We start from the raw sequence: 12,867 nt of genomic DNA on the forward strand, positions 1-12,867 counted from the left end.
AACATGGGGAATGATCTGCACAAGATTTGCAGAAGAAGGGAACCTAGAGGGTTTCACATGTTTAGAAACTATGTGTGAACTTCAAACTTACTTCTAAAAGACCACTCTAGGAACCAAACTGGTAGTCCTCTTAAAGCCCTGGACAATCTGGAATGGGAAAATGACTCAGGCAATTAATATGATTGTTCTGAAACATCTCCTTGGTTGGCTCTTGATGGTAATGGAACATCAGGAAAGATGATTAGAATGATAGTGGCAGAACACTTGTGACGAACAGTTTGCACATTCCTTGCTCAACCAGTTATCTTCCTGCTATTTACATAATCTTCATATTGTGTTTGGGATAGGGTGACCAGATATAAAGGAACAGGGGGTCACATTGCTCTTTTAACAGTTGTTCAATGGGAATTTTGGTAAGAGTGGCTATTTTCACTCCTACACAGAAAAACAAAACAAAACAAAACTTCCCTCTTCCACATAGCCATCAGGTAAAAGGTCCTATCTTCCATTGCATCTCATCGCCATAGTCTGGCAGTACAAGACAATTGCACTGTACCTTCTTCATGGCAACATTTTGAATAATTCCTTAGGCAGAGTCAGACAACTGCTTTTTTTCCATGAGCACTGATGTTTGTAGTCATCAAACATGTTAGGGATAAAACAATTATGTGGTTCTCTCTAGCAGAGTAAAATATGGCAAAAGCAGAATGAGCAATAACCAGCCCCATCTCTACCTCACACAGCCTAGCAGAATAAAGCAAACAAGCTTACTCCAGTAAATGTAGAGTTAGTTTACTCACGACCTCTTAATGTATACAGACACAGCTTAGGAAATCAAAAAGAAGAAACATGGGTTACTTCAGTCCATAGTTTTCAGCTTCTAGCAAGAAGCCTAACTCCTGCTTACTCATGTGGTAGTGGAGGTTTCAAAAAAGGCAGCACATCAAGAAGAAGGAGGGAGGGGAGAAACAACAAACAAAAAGGAAATTATATCACAGGAAGCTATAGAGTTATCCTGAATCTGGCCAGAGACTGCATTTCTCCCTTAACTGTAAAGCATATATACCCTGCTCCTTAGTGGTAGCATGTGGGGTTGCCTATTTAAAAAAAAAACAGAGCTAAGTTGTCCAAATAAGTTCAACAAGAAATTGTCTACAGTTGCTGCATTAGCATAAAAATGCACATTGTGATCATAGTATCTGTTGTACATTGAATTTGTTATAATTCATTAATCCTATTTGGTGACTTCAAACATCAACGCTTATGAACAAAAACTGGATGCCAGAATCCAATCCTTATGTCAAGGATAAATCTAACCAATATCTTGCAGTCTTTCCTCATATGTCATACATTTTAATCATTTATCATGTTTGTCCGTGTTCTATTTTTCTGCTTTGTCTACAACTGCATTTGTCTTGACCTGAGCGAAGTGAGTGAGTAGTTTTGTTGAAATGAACATAACCACTTGTAGCATTGGCAAATAAACAAGGAAAGAGTGTGCATAATTTAAAAGACAAGTGAAGACCTGGGTAAAATTCACAAATGTATGTTTTGTGTAGTACTTTTTTTTGCACTTATCCCCATTTTATTCTGTCACACACACCTTCATTCACATCTACACACATATATATATTCACTCTGTTTATGCATAACATAACTCATGCCACTCATATGCCACTTTTATATACTGTGTTTACATATACTGAACAATTAATCATCAACCATTTTGATAGCACTGCCTACTATTCTCTGAAGAAAACCTCTTTCCACCAAAAGCACACAGCCATCTGTCCCTAGCCTTAGTGTGCTGACAGCATACTTGGCAGTTGGAATGTTTATAAACATTCCCTAACACTCAGCAGCTGAGCCAATGGTTTGGAGGTTTAATCTCAGTATACAAAAGCTGGAGCTTCATAGCCAATAGCAAGAAAGAATTTAAAGACTGCTGTCTGCATTTATCTTGGAGTTTTTTAACCCCTTTTTATATAACTTTGGAAGAAAATTGACAAAGCAACGATTTATCTGGAAACCTATGCTCTGTACAGTAATTTGATGCCTCATTCATCTGTTTACATCCATGGTAAGTATCCTAACAGATTGTCCAAAGCTGGCTTTGACTTTGCAACAAATATATAGATGTACAGTATATTAAACATGACTATTTCTTAAAGGTGTACCACAAACATCTATGAGTAGTACATGTTTTTAGCTTTTAAAATGTTTTAGATGTTTTAATGGTTTTAAATTAGTATTGTTGTTGTTGTCTGATTGTTGTCCTGGGCTCCATTGGGAGGAAGAAATTTAATAAATAATAATAATATAGTAAATATTCTAAGAGATTGTCCCAAGTTGGCTTTATCTTTGCAATAGATTTATAGCCGTACAGTGTATTGAATATGTCCATTTTTAAAGATGTACCATCAGTTACATCACATTAAACTTCAATTAATGAATCCTGGTGACAGTCACAGTCTCAGTCTCAGTAAAGGCTCCACTAGATAAATGTACTATTGAATCTGTGACTAAAAAATTAGATCAATATCTATGTTTTTCCACAAATTTTAAAGCTCTTTTTGAATTGGCAAAGGCCATATTAAGTGCACTTCATCAATTTTAAGACATGAAGATTAGGCTTTGACTAATTGGTAGATTTGCTCATTATTTAAATGCAACTTGTTTGCCGTTCCATCATCTGGGTAGTATCTAGAAAGGCATCAGCCTATCCCATCAATTTAGTCAGAAAAGAATAAATGAATAAACAGGCTGACAATTTCTCCCACTGGGATGCTCCCTGACACTGTATTGTTTCTCCATTATTAATTACTTACGTAAAAATAATTTGCTGCACAGGAACATCGACTCCACGTTTAAAAGACTGGATCAAGTGTCAATCTGTTTATCCTTCTGTGTGCATTTCATTTTGTTCGCATGATGGAGTGTCACTAAGTACTGCATTTGTTAGGAGAGATCAAGAAGATAATGGATCTCTGGTATCACAGCTACTTCTTGCCATTTTGGATGCCCACAGTCAGGGATGTAGTCATCTAGGGTCTTTGGGGGTCTTAGACCCTTACTTTTTTGGGAGCAGAGTCCCAGCAGGGTCCCTATGTCTCTAGCATCCTGTGAGCCAATTAGCATGAAAGGAGAGTGTGTTAGCCACTGAGAAGAGTCTCCTAACATGCTTGACCTTTCCTGCAGATTGGAGCCAATCAGAATGAAAGGAGGTGAGTCAGCCACTGGGAAGGCTCTTCTCAGCAGCTAACACTCTCCCCTTTCATGCTTATTGGCTCCTAGGGATGTCTGTTGTGAGAAAAGGCATTAACAAGGATCTCATTCCCAACTCAGCAGCAAAAAAGGGGGAGGGGGCATGAAGGGAGTTCTGCATTTGCCACTACACTACTGCCTGCAGTGCATCCACTGGTTCTCAGATTGAAATGTAAAGCTGCATTGCGAACACTTTGTTTGTAAGATTGATGTGTGATTCATTCACAGTTGTTACTGCCAGGCCAAGTTGTAGTTCAAACTAGTAATGCCTTTGGGCACTGCATCTCCAAATGGCAGAGACCAGAAGATTAATGCCATCTGTGTCAATTACAGGTATGTGCTAGTTGATATATAAATCACTTAGCTCATTTAACATATAGTGCAGAAATGAAAATGTGATGGAATTTGTTCTGGGCTGAAGGCTCAGGAGCTTGATCCTCAATCCTTGGAGCATATGTAGATATGACAGCAGTAGATCCATGTTTCAGAACAGAGATTGGGACCCTGTGGCCCTGCAGGTATTGTTGGAATCCAATTCCCATCAACCCCAGCCTGTGCAACCAATGATCAGGGATTCTGAGAACTGTAGCCAAAGGATATTTGGAGAACTACGAGTTAAACCAGCCTGGTTTTAAAACATAGGCCACAGCTGAATAGGTAAGAAGTGTGTGGGGGAGTGTAATTTATTCAGTAAAGGGAAAGATGGAGGTAGTGTTGGAAAAAGCCACCCACTTTTCCACCACCACAACCACTCAAAATAAAAAAATAGATGCTTTTCTCCCTGCCAGCTTCAAGATTGTCAATAAGCCCAAACAGGAGGAAAGTGGCTGAGCAAAGGAAGTTTCAGGATAAATAAGCTGACGGGAAGGATTCAATATTCACATCATCACACATTTACATTCTTAATACCTTTTCAACACAACCATATCCAGTTAGGCCCTCAGTCTCGTTAGAAGCGAAACAATTACTTCCAAATGAGCCAGAAGCCCAATTCAGGCATTCAACTTCTGTGTTTAATCAACATATGGGGGGGGGGAGTGAGCTATACCATATCATAGCCCTCCACAAGTTTGAGCGATAAAAGCAGGGAGTCTTTTCAGGCAATTTAGAACCATGGAAAATCAGGGTTCTATACTGCATAGAGAGCACCTCCCTACTTTTCTACTTGTGCAGAATGGAAGGGCTGTATCTCAGTGATAGATCATCTGCTTAGCATGTGGAAAGCCCCAGGTTCAATCCCTGGCATTTCCAGGTAGAGCTGGGAATGTCCCTTGCCTGAAACCCAAGAAAGTCACTGCCAGTCAGTGTAGACAGTACTGAACTAGATAAACCAATGGTCTGAGTCGGTATAAGGCAGTTTCATATGTTCCAATATTGTATGTTCCTGAGTTATCTCTCCAACTCATGGAGAATGACAAGGCAGTGATGAGGGGGCACAGGAAGCACACAAATCTTGTCTCTCCCTTATGTGTTGATTAAAAACAGAAGTAGAAAGCCTGAACAGAGCAATAATATACATATGCATATACGTATATCTTCTTCTTGGTATCATTTCCTTTCCTAATCCAGTGTTTGGAATGAACTAGTTCAGTTGAACAAAGTTCACTGAAATAGTTCAAAAACCTCTGAACCACACCTGAAAGTAGTTCCCATAATTACCAGGTGGATTAAAGGTGAATTAAGCTCACTTAGGAGGTAGACCTTTGAATGATTTCTAGTTCATCTTCAGGTTCATTCCCTTTCCCCAGCAGGAGATCTGGACTCTTTCATGAAAAAAGAGTAAGTCAATTGGATATCTATAAAGAAAGTTAAAAATCAAAATGTGGAGGCAACGTTCTAAGAATTATTGGGCAGATATGGAGGCGCTGCTGTTGCTAAGGTTGCTTAGCCACCTAATCACTGTTGCTAAGCAATCGGAGGGAACAAATGTGATTCATTTCCTGTATGTTCCTTGCTGAAGAGATTTGCTGTCTTCAAATTGGAGTAGGTTCTAGCAAGAAATACAGGTACAAGTACAAAGCAAATGATGCATTGTGCCTTTAACAGCTGTGTGGCTGACAAATTAAACAGGGTAAGGAGCAGCCTGCAATGAAAAATATAGGTACAAGAACAAAGCAAATGATGCTTTGTGCCATTAACAGCGGTGGGCTGACAAATTAACAGGGTAAGCCTTTTTTATTATGGAAATACAGTTATGGGGAAAGCTTCACCTTTGTGTCTTTCACACATCTTATTTCTTGTCTGAGGCTCCCAATTTACTTTTGGACAAACTAGAACTAGTTCTGTTTTTGACAGAATGAACTAGAACTAGGACTAGTTCCTTTTAAAAATGAACTTTCCAAGCATTGTCCTAATCCCATGAGACCTCTACATTTTTACAAGTGTTAAACTTTTTAAGTAAACAAGTATTTCCACTTGACCATACTGCCTGGAAAAGAGCACGATCCACTTTTACCTATAGCATCTCTAACCATGTCCAATCAAGTCTATAAGACAAGGGTCACCAATCTTTTTGGACCAGAGGGCATATTCCAAATTTTGAGAGAGTGCTGGAGGCACCAGTCATAAAATGGCTGTCATGGGGGCATGGCATAAGCACAAAGTTAGTTATGGTGAAACTTTTCCCATAATTGTATTCCATACTAGAAAAGTATGGAAGTTCTGCCTACCACACAGGAAATATGGCTGTTTTCCCTCAGTGACAACCCTAGGCTACCATCCTGTACCCACTTACTGGAAGTTAGCCCCATTAAACACAAAGAGACTTACTTCTGAGTAGACATATATATCATAGTACTGTAAGTTAAGTATACAGTGAATTCTTGATATCTCCCTGGTCTTTAGCTACTGCAAAGCAGGAGACATGCCTAAGCTCTTTGCAAATTTTTCACATTTGTCTTTTGGGGGTAGGAAGATTCTTTAATATTCACCCACACTTAATTGTGCAATAGCATTTGCAAAAAAAACTGATCTCTTGTGAACCCAGCACAAGAAAAATGCATCCTGGTTGCTAGGGAAAAGGAAAGGGCAAACTATAGAGATGCCAAGGAGTAGAAAAAAAGACTAAAGCAGGAAAAGTGAACCAAAAGGAAGAGCAAAACAGCAGCTCTTTAGGTCCCTGGGGATCTCTATTGCATGATGCCCAAATAACTCACATAGTAATCACAGCTCTGACTTCACTCATTGGCTAAAAACAGTGACAGGCAGGAGCAGCCAGGCTGGCTCATTTCACAGAAATTGCTTAGAAGGGTATGTGTACACTTTGCTCCATAACTTTCTTTCTAGGAGGGCTAGAGATACATGTTAAGGGCTGCATCTATATTTTTTCTATATTTGTTTGTATATTGGCCATCTCGAGACCTTTATATCAGTCAGTTATGTTTAAAATAAGTTGTGTAGGGTTATAGTTAAAACACAAGTAGGGTTTGGTGCTTTTAAAAATAAGTTTTACTGTTCACCTGCCTTAATTCCCCCATTTCTGGGCAGTTAGCCAATATTTCCCCAGGAAGTGTAAATAAGAGATAAGACAACCGTGGTTTATTTTTATGACTGCAGCTGCCCATGGGATTGCAGTACAGAGTTAAGATTTGAGTTTGCAATTAGCAGATAGATGGAGGTGGCAGATAGGTTTGGAATACAGAGATAGAAGTACTATTTAGAAGGGAACACGTGGTATAAGGGCTATATCAGGCAGACAGCAGAAGAGGCTGGGACTAGTGCTTTAGCCTAGTCAGAATAAACAGATGACATCTACTCTGAGCGTTGAAAGTTCACAGACAATGAGGGTGAGAGAACTCCATTACTGATTGTGTACTGTAATATGATGTATAACGTGTATTGCCAGTGTACATCCCCTGTATCTGAAGTGTATGCCTAATGTTCTGATTTCTGGCACTGTAGATATGTTCGCAATAAATAGAACTTTATAAGAACTTCCGTTGTTGAACACCCATTTTTCCTAAACCTTAGAATGTTCTTTGGTGGGACCTTTGACCGTTGGTTTGCCTGGACAGACCTAACTGCTGGCAAAAACCGTGGTAGCTCAGGTGACCACAGTGTTTGTCATATCTGTGTAGATACAGACTACAGGGAGTATGCAAGAACTATCAATCCAGTGCATTCATGAGATAGAGATGGCTCAAGGCCATCTCACTTACTTTTTAAAAAAAATGAAAGCTCAGAATCTGGGCTACCTGCTGGGGATGCCATTGAAAGCCTTTGCAGGTGGTAAGGCACCCACCGGTAACAGGCTGGTGACCCCCTGCTATAAGAATATATGAAGCCTTTGTCATCAGTGCAGTTATTTTATAGCCTCCCCTTTAGAAGAATAGGGCAAAATATTTCCTATTCTGCCAAATCATATGGATTTTCATATTCTACACCACAAGGAGAGAGCAGGGCTGTAGCAACAGGACTTATTAGCAGATAGTTGTGTTTTTGCTTTGGGGGGCATTGTTGATCAGAGCAATAGGTAATATTTGCATTTAAGTTTTATTGGAATATTTAAGTGTGATTAGTTCTTCAGTCTTTTAGTTCATCAGTTCAAAGCTGAAATTCTATCCATGCTACTTTATTGAATTAAGTGGGACTTATTTCTGGGTAAGCATACATAGCATTGCATTGTAAATCACATATTCAGTAATCTAGTAATGCACTTACACCAGCATGTTTCTATCGATGGATATAACAATTATTGTTTTATGACATTTTTCTTCCATTTTCTCAAATCTTGGATGTGCAATATAGATGAAAGGAGCAAATCTGATCTCAATTCTCATTCAGTTGTAAGCTCTGTTTGTCATCTAAATCTGCACCGAAGCTTTTTCACCCACCAGCACTTTCTGTGATCAATATCTAAGCCACTTCCTGATCCATTCAAGCATGTTCACCCTCTGTACCATACAGCTGTCCCTGCTGATTAGCTTTCTAAAATTTACCATTGCCGTGAAAACATCACACTGTCCAGGTAAATATTATTTGTAGCCTCCTCCTGTTTGCTCTTTTGTCCTCTTACCTAAAAATAAAAATGCTATCAGATTAGTCAGACAGGATCATCTTTGTATTAATCCATGTGCAATCCATTTGATCCAATAATATCCCAGTAGGTGTCTCTCTATCCTGCTTCACATCAGCCTCAACTGGCATTTTCTACAGGAATCAATGTCCATTGTGCTGTTCCACCCTTCCCGTCATCATTTCTTTCATGACAAAAGCATGTCAAGATTAAGAAACATATGGTACTTTAATACAGCTTTGAAAAATTAGACAGCATGAAGGTTTCAGAGACGTATCGTTTATTCCTGCTCCCTGAAGAGCTGGGCATCAATTGTCCTGAAATAAGTGAGCCATTCTGGAGCCGCTTCCTGCAAAGCCACTCAGTTTCAAAGATATTTCTGCTTGCAAGTCAGAAAATCACTAATGAACATCACACCAATTCCCGACCAGGGGTTTGCTCCATATAGAAGTAGATGAAAATAGTCCTTGTGTCTACCATCTCCCATTGTCTGAAATAGCACGCACTGGTGCTCTGCAGATATAAAATCCCTTGTAATCCAGCAGAATGAGAAGGTTTGCACATTTGCTTTTGGTCTGTGAGCTTTAAAGAACCTCCTTACTTTCACCTCTCTCCCATGAGACTGAGGAACTCATGAGGCATGCAAAGCACATTGGCCTACTGACTCACCTACATGTGCAAGAAACATCCAGTTTTTAAAACTACGATAAAAATCATCATTTTGCTTTTGTTCTGGTCAGTTTTATCTTCATTGTGTTTTCCTAAGCAATATAATTATAAATTAAAATAGGTGCATCCCAGAACTAATGGTGCTGGGCCAAATTTGTTAAAGCCCTTTGAAACACAGTCCTCTCTACGCTATGGGCCTCAGAGTATGCTACTTATATTTTGTTAAACTTGTTAGATTGCTTAGATCTAAGTCCTTTGAATGGAGATGTTGCACACCTTAGATCTGAGCTGTACTATTGCTCTGGTTAAACAAAATTGATTAACATTTAATTTGCTCATTATTTGACTCTTTTGTCAACTAGAATTTACGGAGTAAAACAAAGAGCATATATGCAATATACTATTCAGTCTTAAAGTATAGGTGATGCGTTCTCTCTCTTTCTCTGTAAATTACAGCTGGGTTTTTCCTCACTTCCCTGAGGAGCAGCTCTCTTCCAGAAAACCCAGGAACCAATTTGACTGCCACACTACTCTCACATCAGGAATGTAGAATATTGATCGATCACACATTTAGTTCGACACAAAACAACATCAAAATAATAGGAACAAATTTCTTACTACCCAATGTTTCCAGACCAGAGTCTGCTACATTTATTTATTTTGCAAGTGAGCAGCTGTAGTAGATCAGCAATTTGGGTACTTTTGCCCCCCAAGAAGTAGGCCAGCCAGCCTGGAATGTGCTTGAGAGCACAGCCCAGGGTTCTAATCTGAAGCTTTAAAGTCATTGCAGGGTGGGGATCCAGCTTGCTCTTCTGTTTTTTAACAAAAAAGACAGTTTGGGTTAACTTACCCTTTCTCCTCTCTGCAGGGGCTTTTGCTACTGGGTCTCAGCAAACTGATAGTCCACTCACTGAGATATCCCTGAAGAGGGGTCCACTTCTTAGCCTAGTGATTTTTCTAATATCTTCTATCCATAGCTCTGAGGCTTCAGCCAACAACTAGAAAGAAATCTTCTTTGCTTCCAGTGCTTTCAAAAGCACACCTGTTTGCTCCCCAAGGTTGGTTTAGGAATCTGAGGAAATGATTTAGGATGTTGTGTGAGGCTGATTCTGCTCTGGAGAGCTGAACTATGTGCCAAATATCCCTTCATTCCAAACATTTAAAACACAGATTATTACTAATTCTTAAACAGGTGGTTACCTGCTCTCTAATCCACCTCCCATGGTTCTTTTGTAGTTTCTCCTAGTATGTAACAAAACTGCTTCTTTATTGAGGGATGGAGATCTTGTGTCCTCCAGATGGTGTTGGTCTCCAAAGCCCAGCAGCTGATGGTCAGGGATTGTAGTCCACAGGTTCTCCAGCCTTGCTCTCAGTGATTACTAGTTAGACTATTTCTTCCCTCAAATAAAACAAGAGTACACCCACCTTAGCTTGCTTGTCTTCTTCAGTTTCATAGTGAGCGACATGGTGGTAGCAGTGGGCCTACATCAGTCTTTTTGGGATTTCCAAAGTTGGCAAATATGAGACTAGGTTAGGAGGGACTTCAGGTTTATATTCTCATGACTGCAGTCAAATGCAATGTCCCCTGAAGTGAGAGGAGGTTCCTGCTGCACGTAGTGCACTTTTCTGTCGATTAATTTTCATGGACTTCAGCAGTTTACAGTAAGCATCCCTAAAATTCAGCACAATTCTGGTTTGATTGCTTTGATATCATTAGATGATTGTATCTTCCCTTCTTTCACTGTATCTACTGTGTGGGAGAGAATGTCAACAGAAAAGCCTTGATCAGCTGAACAATCCCCAGGCTAAATGCATTTTGCATGGGCCATTGCACAACATGTGCTGATTAAAACTCCCCTAAGAATAGTGTATGAAGTGACACGGCTTCACAATATTTATGAGACCAGAAACCTATGTCTGGTATTTCTCTCTCTCTCTCTCTCTCTCTCTCTCTGTATGTGTCTGTTTATTCCCCTACAGTGGTTATTGTATTGTCTGTATGAACTCTACATGATCATTGCATTTAGAGTACTAATGATGTCTTGCTGCAGTAGTGAGATTCCATTTGGATACTCTGGAATACATTTAGACTTATTTTTTTTACTCATTCACAATTGTCACTTCAGGGAAAGCTGAAGTTTAACTTTCACCAGCCAAGCGACGTTTTAATCACAATGGAGAGAGAAATATCACTTGGCAGGCAGCAAATCTTTAGGGTATACATTTACATTATTTAGAACCATAGGTCATTAACTGCGTAGTATATAGTTTGTCTCATTGGCTTGAGTCATAGCAAACAATCTGCTCTGAAAGCATTTGAGGATTTTTTTTCTGCTTTCTCATACGGTCTTAATTTTGAGATGTATAGCACAACCCTATGTTTACTCAGAAATAAGTTTCCTCCAGTTCAGTGGGATTTACTGAATTTACGTAAGTGTGTCTATGTAATAAATTAGTATCCTGCCATGTAGAGGTCATTGATTAGGAATATAGTAAGCTGCCCTACAACAAATCAGATCATAAGTCCATATAGCTCAGTATTGACTACACTGACTCACAGTGACTCTTCAGGCAGGGGTCTTTCCAAATCCTGCCTGGAGATGCTAGAGACTGAATTTAAAACCTTCTGCATGCACAGCATGTGCTCTAGTTCAGTGATGACTGCCCCAGTCCAGCCATATGAATCTATGAAATTTGCATCAGAATGCAAATGAACTATGAACTCAAGAATGTTTTCTCTTATCAATAATCATTGTAGAACTCCAAGCTACTTTTTCTAGACTTAACCCAGCAATATGTTTTTCTAGTTCCTGATATAATTGTACAAATGTAAGGTGGAGTCTAAAGAAAAATCCCTTTTTTGGATACTGTGATGAACAACAGAGAATAATTAAGTAACAAAAATAAGTACTCCAGTCTAAGTTACTATCAACTATAAATAGCTGCTTCTTGCTTATGTAGAATGAAAAATGGGCAGCAGCAATCATTTGTGGTTGGTGTAGGGCAACCTTCCTCCAACCTGATGCCCTCCTGATGTTTTGAGCTACAACTCCCATCAGTCACAGCCGGTCGGATGGGAATTGTAGTCCAAAGCATCTGGATGGCACAAGGTTGAGGAAGGGTAGTATAGAGGATGGGACAAACAGAGGAAGAAAAGGCCACATTATAATATGCTTCCACTTCTAAATTCCTCTGTAACTAGCTAACCAGTAAATATTGGAGTCATAAGCATGTTTACAGGGTACCGTGTTTTGTAAATAACACCTGGTATTCCAGAATTCTAACCTTCTGAGAGATTAAGAGAAGGAGCTAATTGTGTCTGTCTGCCTCTGAGCTATAGTGAACCTGGTTGTCATGATAACATTTCATATGCAGCTAATGATTGATGTCATGGGCAGTATGTTGACACAATATCAGTATCTAGATGCATGACTGAGAAGGAGAAAGTGGTTTCACCATCTAACATTGAGCCTGACAGAAAACATGATTAAAAATCATAGGGCAATGCCCACCAACTAGCAGCCCTTCCAGAAAGCAGGACAATGCTCAAACACAAATGAAACTAATTGTGGACCCATTCAAGATCTTTCACAAATGTCAGGGTTGTTGTGGCAGAAGAAAAAGGAGTTTTGTGAATACATTATTCTGGAACAGCAGCTGAATAATGATGACATTTTTTTAAAAGGTAAGTGCAGAAAGGCCCCTAGAGAAAGTAGGCCAGCGCTGCTGCCACCAGTGCAAGCTCTTTCAGACTAAGAACTCTTCAAGTCAGATGGGCTTATAGCAGCAGCCATTCTTTGTATGAGCCACCTCAATGGAAGTGCATCACAGACATCAGTGGAGGCATGAAGGGGGAGTTTTCTCCCTTTTCTTTGCCCTTCCACCCCCGTGAGCCACTTTTACAGATTTCCTGTTTCTTC

The 12,867-nt window shown here is 39.6% G+C and overlaps 1 long non-coding RNA gene across 1 annotated transcript in view; it reads left to right on the forward strand.

Annotated features, from left to right (window-relative positions):
* Positions 1-4,960: 4,960 nt before the first annotated feature.
* Positions 4,961-12,867, forward strand: part of LOC133384426 (uncharacterized) — a 36,425-nt gene continuing 28,518 nt past the window's right edge. The window contains exon 1 of the long non-coding RNA XR_009762557.1: positions 4,961-5,043. This is a non-coding gene — a long non-coding RNA (uncharacterized LOC133384426). The remainder of the gene's footprint in view (positions 5,044-12,867) is intronic.

The sequence above is a fragment of the Rhineura floridana genome, chromosome 4 (assembly GCF_030035675.1).
Source record: "Rhineura floridana isolate rRhiFlo1 chromosome 4, rRhiFlo1.hap2, whole genome shotgun sequence".
Classification (NCBI taxonomy): Eukaryota; Metazoa; Chordata; class Lepidosauria; order Squamata; family Rhineuridae; genus Rhineura; species Rhineura floridana.